Here is a 15665-nt window from a genome sequence, read left to right as displayed (position 1 = left end):
GATTATGATCTTCTTGACATAAGAAAACTTTAAAACAAGTAATAACTTACAGATAAACTACAAGCTAGCCTGGCAAACCGAACGAGTTGCGCCATGGGTCAATACGGGTTCCCATACCAGATTCATGTCAGCACAGGTTATTAGCAGAATGAGTTCGGCTCAAAACAGGTAGCAATTTTTGTTCTGATTGAAATTAGTTCCACTAAAAATGAACTTGGGTTGAAACAAGACGTTTTAGAAGAAAAATATCCAAATAGATGGCTGGAGTTCACTAGACAAGCCAATAATTCAAATAAAGACGCTTATGCAACCTTATATAAAAATTACTAAAATGTATCTTCTTTCAAGTGCTCGCATATAATAAAAGATTTCATATGACAAAACAAGAATACTTTTGTTCCCAAAATAAATATGCTAGTAAACCATCTTCTCTCTATTCAATAGTATCATCATCATCATCCGGAAGTGGTTGAATTAAAGCTTGTTCAAGCTCAGCCTCATGCCTACAAAACAAACAATTATTCATTATGAACAAATAGACCCAAATAACAGTTGATCAAAAGCTAAAGTTACTGTTTTTGAGCCACCATATCGATTTGAACCTCCGGTGGAGCGAGTGCAGGAGACTCCACAAAGTGCAAATTCGCATCCCTAACCACCCACAATAAATAAATAAATAATTAAATAAAACACATCAAATCCGTATTTTGGCCATATAAAAATTAACAAAAAAATTATTAATTACCCTGCAAGTTTCCTGGCTAAGTAGAGGAATGGTTTTTCGAAGTTGTAGTTGCTTTTCGCTGATATCTCGTAGTACTGCAAGTTTTTCTTTCGGTGATAAGTAACTTGTTTCGCTTTCACTTGACGGTTCTTCACATCAACCATGTTTCCACATAACACAACAGGGAATATTCTCACACACCCTGTCAACATTTACACAAAAGTTAAATGTCAAAAATACCTAATCAATAACAGAATCTATGAACACAAACCTGCTCATGTCACGATGCCACGTTGGAACGTTCTTGTAAGTCAATCTAGCGGTTACATCAAACATGATGATATCACACTGACCATGAATGCTGCAATGCATTAAAATTGTTAAATCATCAATATTACCATAATACTTTACAACAAAAACAAATTGGTTTACTTACTAATATCCATCTCTAAGACCACCAAATCTCTCGTCCAGCGGTATCCCAACAGTTAAACCGAATCTTCCCGTATTAGTGAAGAAATTTAAGGGATGAACCTCCACACCAATTGCTGCTAAACATTCATGATAAAAAAAATATTAATATTGCTATGCAAAATTTTGTTACATAAACATTCAAAGAATAATAAATATCTTTAACAAATTCTTACGTTCGTATTTCTTTTCAAATTCTCCGGTCAAATGTCTCTTCACAAACGTAGTTTTCCCTAAATAAACATAAAAAAAATATTATTATAAACAACAAACTGATCATGAATCATGATAATGTTTTACGCAACGATATTGCAACGCATTCGAAGTCGAAAAACCATACCAGTTCCACCATCGCCGACAAGAACAAGTTTGAAACTTGGGTAATCAACAGTTTGCTGATTTGGCAAAGCCTGAAAACAAAGCAACGACAAAACTTAAAAAAGAAATACAAAAGACAGTTTGACAACATTAACATGCAATCGGTTGATGGTTACCATGTTCAAAACTTAAAAAGAGTCAGAGGAGGTTGAGATGAAGGTTTTGAATGAATGAGTTTGTGTATATATATATGTATGTTGAGGTTGTGAATTGTGATACCATGGCCTAAATCAATCAATCAATCATACCCAGGGAAGTCCCACAAACAGCGAAGCTATAAGTAGGGTCTGGGGAGGGTGGGATGTAGGCACACCGTACCTCTATCCAAAGGGATAAAGAGGTGGCTTCCAGAGAGACCCCCAGCTCTAAAGTATATATGTTTTTGAAGCAATACAAAGGAAATCAAAGTGCAACAATAATATATAAATATTAATAATACTAATAAAATAATAATAGTAATAATAATAATTCAGATACTATATATATGTAAAGAGAATACCATTCTGGTGTGTGACCAAAATACAGGAAATATAAGCCCTAAGGTATTCTTTTCTCCCTAAAAATCCTTAACTTTAATTCTACTTCTCCAAAAATTCCTATCCTCCACCATGTCCTCGGAGAGGTTTAGGTCTATCAAACCACGTCTAATCCTCTCGTCCTAAGTCAACTTAGGTCGTCCTCTACCCCTCCTCTCTATAGTAATGCTTTCTACGGATCTAACAGGATTCGTCGTCTGTCTTCTCTTCACATGTCCAAACCATCTCAATCTCCACTCTCTTATCTTGTCTGCTATGTTCGCCACCCCTAATCTCTCCCGAAACACAACGTTTGTAATTCGGTCTAACCTTGTGTGCCCACACATCCAACGTAGCATTCTCATTTCTGCTACCTCCATCTTCCTCACTTGTGCCTTCTTGATGGCCCAGAAATCTGTTCCATATAGCATTGCCGGTCTAACTGCCACCCTATAAAATTTTCCCTTTAGTTTAGTTGGGAAACTTTTGTCGCACAATATACCTGTGGCTGCTTTCCATCTACACCATCCTACTTGAACTCGATGGGACACATCACTGTCTAATTCCCCATCACTCTGAACAAATGATCCTAGATACTTGAACTTCTTTACCTACGAAACCACCTGCCCTTCAATGGTGATCTGTGCGTCTTCATTATCATTTACCCCACCAAAATCAAAGTGGAGGTACTCCGTCTTATAGCGACTAATCCTTAAACCTTTTGTCTCTAAGGTTGCTCACCACTCCTCAAGCCTCATGTTTAGATCTTGTTTTCTCTCAGCTAGTAACACAATATCGTCTGCGAACATCATGCACCACGGGAGCGTCCCTTGAATCGACTTTGACAGCTCATCCAAGACTACTGCAAAAAGAAACGGACTCAGCGCTGACCCTGGTGAAGGCCTACCTCTACTGGGAAGAAATCAGTATCCCCCACTGGCGCACGGACACTTGTTGCACTCCTAGTATACATATCCATAATTATCTCTATGTATTTCCTGGGTATCCCTCTACCCTCCAAGCACTCCCAAAGCACCTGTCGTGGCACACTGTCGTAGGCCTTTTCTAAGTCAATAAACACTATATGCAGGTCATGTTTCTTCTCCATATATTTTTCCATCAATCTTCTTATAAGGAGAATTGCCTCTGTGGTGGAACGACCCGGCATGAAGCCAAATTGGTTCACCGTAACCTGAGTTTCTCGTCTAAGTCTAACCTCAATCACTCTTTCCCATAGCTTCATAGTATGGCTTAGTAGTTTTATTCCTCGGTAGTTACCACAACATTGGGCGTCTCCTTTGTTCTTATAGACAGGAACTACAATGCTGCTCCTCCACTGATCTGGCATCTTACCATATTTGAGGATACTATTGAATAGAGTAGTTAACCACATGACTCCTTCCTCTCCCAGGCACTTCCACACCTCAATGGGTACGTTGTCTAGGCCAACCGTCTTAGCCCTTCCCATCCTCCTAAGTGCAGTCTGCACTTCTTCTCGTGTGATTCGTCGGCAATAGCAGTTATTCGGTTGTTGTCGTTGGAAGGTTGTGTTGTGATGTTCTTCTTGGTAAGCTCTCCCATTGTAAAAAAGATTGTGGAAGTAGGTTTGCCATCTTAGCTTGATTTCATGCTCCTTGACTAGTACATGCCCATCTGTATCCTTTATGAACTTCACAGGCCCTAGATCTTGCCTTCTACGCTCCCTGGCTTTGGCAATCTTAAACATATCATGTTCCCCCTCTTTTGTTTCTAAACATTCATACATCCGTTTATAAGCCTCGTTCTTTGTTTCTGTCACCGCCTTCTTCGCCTCTCTCTTGGCTGTTTTGTAGATCTCCCTCAATTCCACTCGCTCCTCCTCATTCGTGCACCTCATAAGTTCCCTAAAGCATCGTTGTTTATCCCTTATCTTGTCTTGTACGACCTCATTCCACCACCAAGACTCCTTATGCCCACTAGTCTTTCCTGTTGTGACCCCGAAAGTCTCCTTTGCTACTTGAATGATCTTTGTCGCCATAGCTTCCCATATATGAGTTGAGTCCCCATTTAGTCGATCCTGCGTCTGTAGTATGATTTTATCCTTAAACAGTAGGAGATTTTCGTTCTTCAAATTTCTCCATCGAATTCTAGGTGTACGTTTCTTCTCTCTACCAGTCAGCTTATTTTTGAAGCCTATATCTGTCACCAGCAGTCGATGTTGACCCACAACCGTCTCCCCAGGTATGACTTTGCAGTCCTTCCACCAACGTCGGTATCCTTGCCTCATCAAAAGGTAGTCAATTTGTGTGTCGCGTCCGCCACTGCTAAAAGTGATCAAATGAGAATCTTTTTTCCTAAAATAGGAATTTATAATACCTAGCTCATGAGCCACCGCAAACTCTAGGAGATCTGTTCCGGTCTCATTCCTATCACCAAAACCAAAACCCCCATGTACGGCTTGAAAACCATCGTTAGCCTTACCAATGTGTCCATTAAAATCGCCTCCTATACAAATCCTCTCACCCCTAGGTATGCCCCTTACCACCGCGTCTAGGCAATCCCAAAAATCTCTTTTTTCCTGATCCCCTAAGCCTACGTGAGGAGCATAGGCGCAGACTACTGCCACTACTTCCTCCCCTAGTACTAATCTCAACACCATGATCCTGTCATTATGTCTTATCACCTCCACCACACTAGTGTGTAGTTCCTTAGCCACTAGAAACCCCACTCCATTCCTAGATCCATCAGACCCCGAGTACCACAACTTATAGCCATTACACTCTGCCCCTCTATGCCCTTTCCACTTAGTCTCCCGGAGGCAAGCTATCTGCACCCTACGTCTTCTAAGCACATCTACCAATTCTAGAAACTTACCATTTAGTGTTCCTACATTCCAGGAAGCCAAACGCAATATATACTCCCTATCTTTACCCTTTCCTACACCCCTCATTTCAGGACATGATCTCAAGTAATAGTCATGATTCCCACGCTCTATGGTTACAACTAGTCACACAAGCACAAGTAATAGAACACCCACTCCAAATAATACTAATAATAATAATAATAATAATAATAATAATAATAATAATAATAATAATAATAATAATAATAATAATAATGGGTAAGGTTCACCGGCAACAAACTGCTCCGGCTTTTCCTCCGTGTTCTGATCTCAAGCAAACTTATCAACGACGTAACCGGTCACGTGGGATTTTAAATATCTTTTTTTTTAATTCTTTCACAATCTCTTCTTTTTAAATTACGTAGAGATAAGTCACATACATAAATATGACTTTTAACTAGTCACATATAGCATTTTATATGATATAACAATTTTATATGATATAAGTCACATATAGCATTTTATATGATATAACAATTTTATATGATATAAGTTATATCATATAAAATGCTATATGTGACTAGTTAAAATGTTATATCATATAACACTTTAGATAAAAATTTCTTGTATAAATACGTGAGATATATATCACCAAATTAGTACACTACTAGAAAACTGGACATTTGTAACTGCCAGTTCGGTCACAAATCGGTTGAAAATGCCTTTTTGTGACCGAATTGTGACCGGTTTCGACGGTCGGTTATACCTTCGCCAGCAAACATTTAGAAATTTGTTAATAAATCGAAATTTGCATATTCATTATTAGTTAAATTAGAAGGTAGTTTTCAAACAAGACCACGGATTACAAGTTATTTTCAACTATTGTTAATACTACAGAAGACAGTGTATAAAACATTTTGTATATACACACTTAGTATATAAACACCTAGTAAAACACTTAGTATATGCACACATAGTTATACATACCCAAATAACCATACATACATATATACACAAAAAATCATACATAAAAAAACTGTTACACCCCTGCATAAATAAACATACACACATTGTAAGAACTTGATTTCATTACTAATTAGTTTGTTGTTGTTATTCTACCGAGTCAAGCAATATTAGCATATGCTTGTTGATTATACATACATCTAATTCTACATACTAATTATACATACATACACTTAATAAAATCAAACATAGCACTTGACTCCTTACTACAGTCACCCATACATCTAATTATGCATACAAAATATAAACACATATAAGTATACATATGCACACAGTTTTACAAATTCATATACACAAAAACAAGCATACATAGATACACAAATAATCACACACATTAATCATATAAATACGCACACATTGATCAAATTGACAACATTGTAGTTAACTAGTGATCATAATATCATTATAGTTAAAAGGCATAATTACTAGATTGTTACTTAAGTTAATACAAAATACCTTAATTAGTTGATATAATACATAATACATTATTACCAGTCTAGGTCATACTAGTTAAGTTAATATTATACAAAACACCAAAAACACCAACTAAATAAACCCTACTCAATTTGATCCTAGCCACTTGGTTCAAACAGGAAAGTGTAGATCCTGTATGACCAGGTTTTCACCAAAACCACCAACTCAAGTTGTGGTCAAAGATAACATCCAGCCAAATTGCAGCTATAAAACCAATAACATAATAGTGTCAAATACAAATCATCGACCTAAACTAAATTTAATCGAATAAAAGAATTAACGAGGAAATGTGAATTCTTATACCTGTTAAAACGTAGTATTTAGGATTGCATCAAAATCCAAGCCATTGTTACGATCGACGGGGAGATGATGAAGATGGAGCGGTGGGAAGACACGGCTAGGGTTGCAAGTTGTGATAAAATGGGGATTATATCGTATAAGAGGGAATGATTCGACAAAAAGACGGATTTGCCCTTCTATTTTAACCGAATAGACTAACAGGTAGATAAAGTGGGGATTATATTGTATAAGGGGGAACGATTCGAAAAAAAGACGGATTTGCCTTCTATATAACCGAATAGACTAACAGGTAATTAACGGGAAACCCAATTTTAAAAAAAATGACCATCGCATGAGCCTTATATGCGAAATGGCAACCACGGGGTTGAAAATTGCGTTTTGGGTTTCATCATGGGGACTAAAACTACAATTAAATCAATACATTATTAAACTAAATTAAAATAATACATAAAAAAATTTGCATCAACTTAAAAAGAAATTACATAGATAAAACTTAAATAATAAAAACAACGATATTACATAATTTTAAATAACAGAGGCCAAAATGTTGTACTTCTCTTGAATCTGCTTATATAAGAAAAAACAACAATATTACTAATATTATTTATTAGTTATAAATATGTATATTTTTATAGTTATTTAAGTTTTTTTAACTGTATTTATTGAACTCTTTATTTATATATATATATATATATCTTACTCTACTAATAAAAGAAAATATTTGGTGACACATGTCAGTTCCATATTGATTGCTGACCATGTTTTTTTTCTCCTAAAATCTTAATCCTTAGTTCCTTGATTCTAGATATATTCATGGATTAAAATAATTTGTTATTTGGGTTATCAAATAAAGAGAAAAGATGGAATACACAAATGCTTATCGTACAAAAACGTACGCGACATCTTGGAGCATTGATCTACACCCTCGATTCAGTTGCGAGCGGTTGAGAAGATCCCGTGTATTTTAAGCGAGAAGGGTACGATTGTCTTTTTGATTCGTAATCTAAGTTTGGTATTTTGCGTATAAACGGTTACGATCCATATTTTTAGCTTAATCAAAATCAATTTCTTATTTACGAAACAATTTTTGTACCGAAAACTATCAATTGAGCTCTCTTTGACTACACGAACCAGTGTTTCAATCGATTTTGTGATTTAGGGTTTTGAAATAGAAGACGATCGTGAATGTAAGTTTTTGCTTTGTTTTAACTAATAAACAGTAGATGTATACTTTGTTTATAATCGTGGCAGTAACCTGTATGTTAGTTTCTATGAGAATCACATTATAATTGATTAGTTTAGTTAGCGAGCGTGTTCATACTAGTAGTGTTTTAACGTGGTTGATTTTTGGTGTTTAAACTATGAGTGTATCATGAGCGTGTTAATATGACTGATGGTAATATTATAGAATATGAGTGTGGTATGAGTGTGTTAATATTAGGATTGTTAAAATGGTTGGTTCAATAATATGAGCGTGTTTTGAGCGTGTTCATACTAGTAGTGTTTTAACATGGTTGATTTTTTGGTGTTTAAACTATGAGCGTATCATGAGCGTGTTAATATGAGGAATGTTAAAATGGTTTGATTCAATAATATGAGCAACGTGTAATTTATGTATTTTTATGAAATGAGCGTGTTATGAGCGTGTTTGGATTACTTTATTATGTTTTTTTGGTGTTAACACGTTTGATTTGATGTTTGTGTAGATGATTCAAGTGTTTTGGTTTAAGGTCAAGAGGTTGATATCATTCTTGAAGTTGCTTCTTCTTACAGACCTGTTAAAGGAATGATGTTTTCGTCAATTGATCAAGCATTTGATTTTTATAGTGAATATGCTAAAAAATCTGGATTTGGGGTTCGCAAAGGTGGATCTTGCATGCATAATGGTGTACTAAAGGCCAAGTATTTTACATGTTGCAAAGAAGGTCACAAGCCAGCAAATATTTGTGATTCAAAAGGTGATTGTAATGAATCAAGCAAGCCATATTATAAAAGGAGGAAGAGACCGACAATTAGATGTGGTTGTAGAGCACATGTTCAGTTAAAATCTGTTGACGGTGTAATTTTTGAAGTACATGATTTTGTTGAAGGCCATAATCATAGAATGGTAGCAGATTCTGATATGCTGTTTGTTCGTTCTGCGAGGAAGTTAACACATGTCCAAGAGGAAGCGTTTAACCTTATGAGAATACAGTACAGTGGTTTTGAAAAAGTAAGTGCAACTAAAGATGATTTTAAAAATTTTAAACAATGATTGAATTGTTATATTGGAGAGTATGATGCTGAGATAATTGTTCAGAGATTGTGTGCGAAGAGAACATTTTCATCTGATTATTCTTTTGAATATGATGTCAATGGTGATCGTGAGTTAATTCGTGTGTTTTGGGCTGATGAGATTTCAAAGAGTAATTATCTTGCATTTGGGGATATTATATCTTTTGATGCTACTTTTAAGACTAACAAGAAGTTATTGATACATACACTTTCAATATAATATTCAAGCATATTTAGTTTGTGTGTATGAATATGTTTTTTTATGTACAGGTACAAGACGGTTTTTGTACCGTTCTCGGCAATTGATAACCATTGTCATAGTGTGACTGTCGGTGTTGGATTATTAGCTTCTGAAACTATTGAATCGTATACATGGTTATTGCAAATGTTACTTAAGTCGTTTGGTAGTGCACCGAAGGTTGTTGTTACTGACCAAGACCCTGCTATGAAGCAAGCTATTGCATCTGTGTTTCCAAATACAAGGCATATGTTATGTATGTGGCATATAATGAAGAAAGTTGCTGACTAGGTAACCTTTAATTGTGTTCGATTTAACTATTTTAAGCAGTTCAAATGACGAGCGTTTTACAAGCGTTTCATGGTAATAGTCTTTTTTTATGTTTAATATGTGAGCGTTTTACGAGCGTAACATATTTTTTTATGTCTATATTCTGGTAACGAGCGTTTCATAAGCGTTTAACATTTTTTGTACAGGTGGGAGCTGATCTTTGTTACAACGAAGACTTTAAGAGTAGACTATGTAATATTGTGTGGACGGATTCAATTAGTCCTTTTGAATTCGAGGAAAAATGGCAGGCTATAATGGTTGAGTTTGAGCTTGATAAGAATAAATGGATTACTGATATGTATGAAATAAGATTTGATTGGATACCTGCTTTTTATAGAGACGAACCTTTGTCCGGATTGATGCGTACAACATCAAGATCAGAGAGCGAAAACCATTTTTTTGGACAAGCTACAAATTCTCAGTTAACATTAGTTGAGTTTTTCAACCATTTGGATTTTTTTATGGAGATACAGAGATACAATGACAGACGGTGTGATCATGATAGTAGGTACACGTACTTGCAGTTAGAAACTAGAAGTTATCTTGAAAGGGAAGCGGTTAGGATATATGCAAGATCTAATTTTAATGATGTTCAAGATGAAATGAATGAAATTGTTGGTGTTTTTTCACAATTCAGTTCTTGTGAAAAAGAATGAGGTTTTTTGAGGTGTCTGGTAGCTCCATGAGTTCCTTATATGCATCAAGAGTTTTTGATTTCTCTTGAAGCACATAGGCATGTGAGTGTTGAAGGGCGGTGAGAAACTTCTCATCCTTTTCTTTCTCAAGATCCAACTTGGCTTTCACCATGCCTTTCACAGTTTTATCACATAAAAACATTTTTGTGTGTATTTTTATTGTTATTGTGTGATCTGTATAACAAGAAGGGATGTGAAATATATAGACATAATTTCATATGTCTATTAATTGTGGGTAGTTGAGATATGGCTTGCTTGATTCATAGAGTTATTCAGTGTTATATTAATTTTGATGTAGGTTATCATCATCACACAAATGTCATTTATTATTTCCTAAGCGTGTGTTAAGCGTATTATATATACTTTTTAATATTTTGGTAGTTGAAATAATGTAATTTAATTTAATTGATTTGATGTAGGCTATCATTACAAAAAACTTTTTCCAATTTTTGGTAGGTGAGTAGTATTAAATGTAATTAGACAAGATTAAAAATTAGTTTTTTAACCTGATATAGTGGTTAGCGTATTACAAGCATATGGGAGCGTATAATGAGCGTATAATAACTACGTCCTCACATTGTTCTATGTACGCCCGTGAGTATACAGTTTTTTAGCGTTGTTCAAGCTTTTTGTTTTGTTTTATTATTATTTTGGTCCGTGAACTTGCAGTTCTTTTTTGTCTTTTTGTCCTTTCTTTAGTATTTGGTCCGTGATCTTTTCCTATATATATGCTATATTTTGTTACACTTATATCCACACATATCAAAATCAGTTATAATAGATGCTTCATCATCATCATTATCATCTTTCAAGGAAGCTTTGAAGATGAAGATTGTGGAGCAGGTCGCCGTGGACAAAGCTTGCCGTGATAAGCTAACACATGAGTTTGTGATGATTAACAATAATATGGATTACAGGGATGTTATTACAAATGTTCTTGTCAAAATTCCTGCTAGTATTGTCCGAGATCTTGCGGTTTTGTATATGGTTGATATAGGGACTAAATTGCTCAATGAAATTGAAGTTGGATTTTCTCAAGTCACTATTAGAGTAGTGGCTAGTGGCCTGATGTGTTGAGAGTTTGATGAGCGTTTGTAATGTTTTTATTAATATTTTTATCATGTAATATTTTTGGTGTGATTTGCTAATAATAAATTTCCAATGTTTTGTTAGTTGATATATATATTAACATAAGGCCATTGATTAAAATAGGTAACAAAGTTTTAAAAGAATTCAAATTAGTTGTTGTCTTTTTTGGAGTTCTTCAATCAACTCATCTCCGGTCAAAGTAGCGTCGTTAATTTCACTAAATTACTGAGCCTTCTGGATAAGAGAATCTATGTTCTTGTTATATCTGACAGAAGGATTATGCTCAAATACTTTGCCCTCAACCTTTTTAGTTGATTCACTTGTTTAGGGCATTCCTTGTAAAATCCGCACATCCACGGTTTCTTCCCATCATATTTCTCCATGTGTCTCATAGCAAAAATCCCACAATCTACCCCATTTTCGGTTGTTCTCCATGCCATCCTTAATCTTGTGATTGGAGCCTTTTGGATTTGATCAGCAATGGGGTGATTGATTTTCTTAAGATACATGTAAAAGACGGTTCTCTAAAAAATAAAAAGCACTTAAGTATTTCACAAATTTATAATAGACATTGTTGAGAGTTTGATGAGCGTTTACCAGGATTTGAGGATTCTTGTTGTATCTTGCTTCAAAAATCCTTCTGATTGCTTTTTGTTTGTCCTTTGGCTTTTTAAACTTTTTATCCGCCGATACTTCCTGATATGCACTGTTGTCAAGCAACTCTATCACTCCTGTTTGAAGGTTGAAAGCAATCACATAGAAGTGATCCTTTTGCAGAATTGGCACGAGGAATATAGCAACTTCCTTCATTGTTTTGAGCTCAATCCTCTTCATTTATGTTTCAATGTTGTCCGTAAACACTTCGAGTCTTTGTTCGTATGTGTGACCAAATGACTCATTATAATGGTCACTTGTCTGCATAAGAATTCAAATTATAGATGTTCAAGCATTTAATAAGCGTTTAAAGATAACAGGTAGATTAAAGTGTGACCAAATGCCTTGTCTGTATTAGGATTCAAATATTAGATGTTCAAGCGTTTAATAAGTGTTTAAAGATATTAGGTAGATTAAACCATACCAGCAGTGTGCTTGTACCGAAGAGCATGAATGGTGATTCTGTAAATTTTTCCTTCTCTTCATAATTCATTAGTTCACATAATGCATCCATTGCATTTGTTGTTAAATACAAACCAGGACAAAAACTCTTAAAAATCACCTTAAATGAATCTGTGTAAGTAGACTTGAAAACCTCTTCCCAAATGTCTTTAAGACAAAAAAATAAATATTCTGAAATTATTCTTTCATCCTCTGTGACATTTGTGCCCATCTCAACCTCTCTTAAACGATATGGTGATTTCAATGCATGAGCTAACTTTCTCTTTCTTCCTTCTTTCACCGACTCTTTATCTTTATTTTCTTGTAATAATGATACCGGAGATGTAATTTTGGGTATCATCTTTGAAGTTGATGTCGGTGTTATGATATTTTCACTTGGTGACAAACCAGTGTCAGCTTTTGATTCTTAGTTTTTTTCTTCTACTTTACTACCTGGAAAACAATAAGGACAGGTGACTTTAGCAGGTTACTAATTTTATTTTTTATAAACCAATGAATTTTTTTTATGTGTCTTACCCATGAAATCTTCTAGAGTCCCATCAGTGTTTATGAGATTAACATCATTTCTGGTTTCGCCTCCTTTTAGTTCACTAGACTCCTGAGCATTTGTATGAACATGCACCATATCTGCTCCAAGTGAGATAGTTGTGAAGAAATAAGCGTGAGCGTTTAATAAGCGTTTTTATTTATAAATATGTTTACCAAAAATTTGATACCTTCAGCTTCTTTTGGAATTTCAGTACACACTGGACTTTTTGCAACAATGTTTTCCATCTTGTCCTTTATCGATCCAACTTGTGTATCTTTCATATAAAATATAAACGTTTATAAAAAGAGCGTTTAATGAGCATTCAAGTTGTATGAAGATAAATTTAACCATATTTTTTAACACGAGCTTTTGATGAGCGTTTAATACCTTCCTTAGCCCATGCAAGTATGGTAGTAACAACTGAATCAAGTTTATTATTCCCTTCTAGTTCTGTGACTATAATGTTTTCATCATTATTTACTTCGATTCATTACTAATGACAGCTGCATCTGTCATATAAATAATAATCTGAGCGTTTGTTGAGCTTTTAAAGTTGTATAAAAGAAGTTTTATAAATTTTATACCGTTTTGAGCCTCCTTACCAACTCCTGCATCACCATTACCAACCATTGCATTAGCAACCCCTACATCACCATCACCAACCCATGCAACCCCGACATCAGTAACCATTGCATCACCAACAGTTTCCCCAGATTTTTTATTTTCTTCAGATAGATTATAAACTTCAGGAATATCTGGGATTTAAAATTTAGATCAGAGTTTGTTGAGCGTTTATAGTAGAAGTGTATAAAATAGTACCACTAGCTTCTTCACCAGCTACAGTATCTGAACAAACTACTTGTAGGTTCCCTGGACGGATCACACGAGATATCGCGGTCTACTCAGGTGCGGAATCCCTGCGTAGATCGTTACGAGTGTAGAAAGCAAATCAAACAAACACGATACGATAAACGAACACGTTATATTGATAACCGAACACACGTGATATGAATCACTAATACAGACTCTCGTCAACTCGATCGACTCAAAACGACTAACTTATTAACCAACATAAACCAAGCCGTAAGCTTGTATTTATATACACGACAACTTCGCCTGATATGTTCTGGCGAAGTTGTCCATAACTTCGCTTATTCAACAAGTTCGACTAGGCGAACTTGTTGACAACTTCGCTTATACAAAAACATAAATATCATTACAGACTCGATTACAGACACTAGACTATGAACTACTGACATTCATGCACCAACAGACTCCCCCTTGGCAGTAGCTTCATATCTTGATCTTTAAGCTCTTGTCTTGTAATCCTGTATCTTCACGCATGCACTCCTTCTCTAACACATACCGTGACTACTCGCTGATATTTCCTCGCTTCGTCCTTCCAAGCAGGAATATAGAATATCTTCTTTTCATTCAACACTTGCAGATCAGCTTTCGTTAAGTTAACAAGATGCATCGGATCATACACCCTCAGCACTTCTTGTTCGTCTTCGTCTTCCATCACAGCTTCAGCAGTCTGGCAATCAACATACCACCATTTAAGATTCTTCAACACATCTTGAGGCATAGTCTTCATTGGAACCTCCTTAATGCATCGGATCGGTTTGTACTTCATTACCATCCATGGCTTGCCATCTGCTCTCATTCCCCTTTCTGTATCTTCCACGAGCTTTCCCTTCTGTGGCTTTAATAACTCAAACTTCTTCTCTTTTATGCTTTCTTTCCACACGATCTTCCTAATAACCCTTGCCATATTGTCGTCACTTCTATTAATCAGGCCCAATCTAGCCAAATCCTTCACCTCACATTCCGGCAATGTATTGAGAGATCTCAAGGTTCTCTTGAAGTACTGAATCCCATCAAAACGTTTCACCACAAACAACTTTATCTGTTCATCATATATCCAACAGATAATTCCCTTCTTCGACTCAGCATAGCCTTTGATGTTATAACTCTTCTTGAACATGGTTGGAACAGCAGGCTTCTTGGTCTTAATAAACCAATGAGCATATCCTTCTTTCCACCTAGGCTGCTCCTCCCACTCTGTCTTATCATTCTCCATCTCAGTACCCATATTGGCTTTCTCCACATTTGGGATCTCTTGTTCAACATTTTCTTCTACTATCTCACCCTCTTCAATCTCATCTTCAATCACAATTTGTGCGCCAATCTTCTCAATCTCCTCAAACGGCAGCACATCATCATCAAACATATCATCATCTTCTAGCATATCATCATTCAATTCTTTCAACGCATCTATCACATCATCATCATCATCAACCGTCACCACCTCATCACCACCAACTGCACCCGCAGACTCCCCCTGAGCTGTGGAAGTCCCAAGAGCTTGAGTAGTTCTTGGAAACTCACCACCTGCACCTTTCGGTGCATTGGGATCATCGTCTCTGTCATTTCTCTTCTTCGTCCGTAACTCGTCGCCTCTACAGCCTGTCTCCCCCTGAGATGCCAAGAACTCCTTCATAGCATCTATAATTCGACCATGTTCAACCAGGAGGGACGATTGTAGATGATTCTCTGCTACAAGGCGCTGAATAGCCTGGGTCTGGATAAAGTTTATCCTCGATTGCTCTGCCACGACCCGCTCAAGTGCAGCTATTCTCTCCGAGTCTGAGAGGGTTGCATCGAAATCAAACCTCATGTTAGATG

The 15665-nt window shown here is 35.9% G+C and overlaps 1 pseudogene; it reads right to left on the bottom strand.

The window, feature by feature from the left end:
* Positions 1-433: 433 nt before the first annotated feature.
* LOC143567674 (GTP-binding nuclear protein Ran-3-like) lies at positions 434-5017 on the bottom strand (annotated as a pseudogene).
* Between the last annotated feature and the right edge of the window lie 10648 nt (positions 5018-15665).

Source organism: Bidens hawaiensis, unplaced genomic scaffold (genome assembly GCF_021521415.1).
Source record: "Bidens hawaiensis isolate Kalapana, Puna unplaced genomic scaffold, B.hawaiensis_p1.1 tig00023533_1, whole genome shotgun sequence".
Classification (NCBI taxonomy): domain Eukaryota; kingdom Viridiplantae; phylum Streptophyta; class Magnoliopsida; order Asterales; family Asteraceae; genus Bidens; species Bidens hawaiensis.
This window is presented reverse-complemented; position numbering and strand designations above follow the sequence as displayed.